Raw genomic sequence first — 2,259 nt, forward strand, 5'->3', positions numbered from 1 at the left:
ACATGAAATTTCCCTAGAGAATGCACTATGGGCTCTCTCTCTCTCTCTCTCTCTCTCTCTCTCTCTCTCTCTCTCTCTCTGTGTGTGTGTGTGTGTGTGTGTGTGTGTGTGTGTGTGTGCGGTGTGTTGTGTTAATGTTATTTGAATCGCTATTGTCCGCGTCCTATTGCTAAAATCTAGGTGGTGCCCCCCTTGTTCACTCCCCGTGCCGAGTTCTGCGTGCACGGTCCTGGCATAGAGGCCGCTAGGGTTCGTTTTGTGCCTGCGCTTGTCAATAGCATTTTCCAAATTTTCATTTGAAGAAGCGTCTGATAGGTCCCCACAATTTTGGAAAGAAAAAGGAGAAACCTTTCAAAAGAATTGCGATTCCAAAAGAAAATCTTCAAACACAGTGAGTCTTCAAAGAGAATGATGAAAATGGAAAGTCTTCAAAGGTTGAGAAGGGACAACACGTGAGCCACATCATCATCTGCATGCACCATTATTAATAACACCTAGCCAATGTGCATCCAATAGGCATGCAATCAAAATCATTCTCTCTATTTTTTATGGGAGGGGCATGGGATGGAAAAGGCATAGCTACCCTACCCTACTTATACGTGGTGTTCTTTTGCTTTCTCCATGTTGCTCAAGTTATCAATGGTTACCATTGTAGCATCCAAAGTGCCATCATCAATAGCTAGAGAGAGCCTCTTTAGATAGACAAGTTGCATCACTGAAAGAACTATCATTTGCTATCTTACCAAGCCCTTAATTCGATGAGAAGCCTTGCTTGCACATGTGACATTATTCCATGTACGAATTGTCTCAAAACAAGTAGCAAATCATGAAAAAAATATAATGTGCTTGGTTGCACCATTGTCAAAGTATCGCACCTGTTCCATAGACTCTATACTACATTCATCATGAACATTTATTGACACTGTACACAAAGAACCTATTCTAAAAAATACACAGCATTTTCCAAATTTTCAATCAAGCAAGCATCTAGTAGGTCCACACAATTTTTTTAAAAATGGGAAACCTTGCAAACGCATGGAGATGCCAAAAGAGAATAATGAAAAATCTTCAAAGGTAGTGAGGCTTCAAAGAGAATAATGAAAATGGAAAGTCTACAAGGGTCAATAAGAAAGATCCCATGCACCACATCATCATCATCATTTGCATGGACCATTTGTAACAACACCTAGCGGTTGTGCATCCAGAAGGCATGCAAGGAAAATACTTATTTCTCTTTGGGACGAGTAGGTCATGGGATGGCAAAGGTGCACCAAATTACCTTGTTTATACCCAAGTGTTCTTTTGATTCATGTATGATGCTCGAGTTGTCGTTTGTTACCCTTGTACTATCAAAAGTGCCATCACAAATAGCTAAAGCTCCAGGGGGTCACTATGTATAAATTGTGTTTATCATGTGCATTCAAGGACTATTTTAAAAACTCCTTATGTGTGAATTTTTGACAAATAAAATACACCCTTTTCCTACTCAATTTGTTATTTTTTTTCCCAATTTCATTTTACGATGTCGTGCAGCTTCGCTCCCATGCAAAGAAAGATGCCAAAAAAATTCACATCAAGTGTGTCTGAAGTTTACATGATTAATGAGCAGTGATTAAGGCCTGGTAACATATCAAGTCTAATGCTGAATGTATGTCAAATGCGGCAGAAAGGGCCAAAACATGCCTTAATGATGCCAAAAATAAGTATGCTTGAAATGAGCACAAATGGGATATTATGACCTAAAATTGCAGTGCTTGAAGTGCTCTATCAGACTGTCTTTACGGCTCGTTGATTGGAGCTACGATGAAGAAGTTATGGCAGTTTGAAGTTCAAGTGGATTGTAGATCCGTATCGGAGTGGGCAACAGCATCTAAGGTGACAAAATTGAAATGAATGCATCAAGATGAAGTGCTCAATTTTTGGGGCGCATCGGTCTTTTCAGATCAGTGATTGGAGTCCCAATCGCCAAGATATTGGCCGATAAAGATTCACCGGGGGCCGGTTCCGTACCAGCCCAGCCCGCTCGATCGATGTGCCATTTGGGAATTTTTGACTTCGACCAAGTTTTGGAACATCATGCAATGAATAAAGAAAGAAGCCTAATGGACTTAACCTATGGCCGCCCAAAGGCAACCAAAGGGAGGCCCCCCGCCCACTATGGAAAGGGGTTTTTTATTTAAGTGTGAATCAAAGGAGGAAACAAAGAAAGCGTGCAGCAGTAGGCGAGGAGCAGGCAGAGTGGAAGCAAACAAAGAGACG

Source organism: Adiantum capillus-veneris, chromosome 23 (assembly GCF_014529385.1).
Source record: "Adiantum capillus-veneris isolate H3 chromosome 23, ASM1452938v2, whole genome shotgun sequence".
Taxonomy (NCBI): domain Eukaryota; kingdom Viridiplantae; phylum Streptophyta; class Polypodiopsida; order Polypodiales; family Pteridaceae; genus Adiantum; species Adiantum capillus-veneris.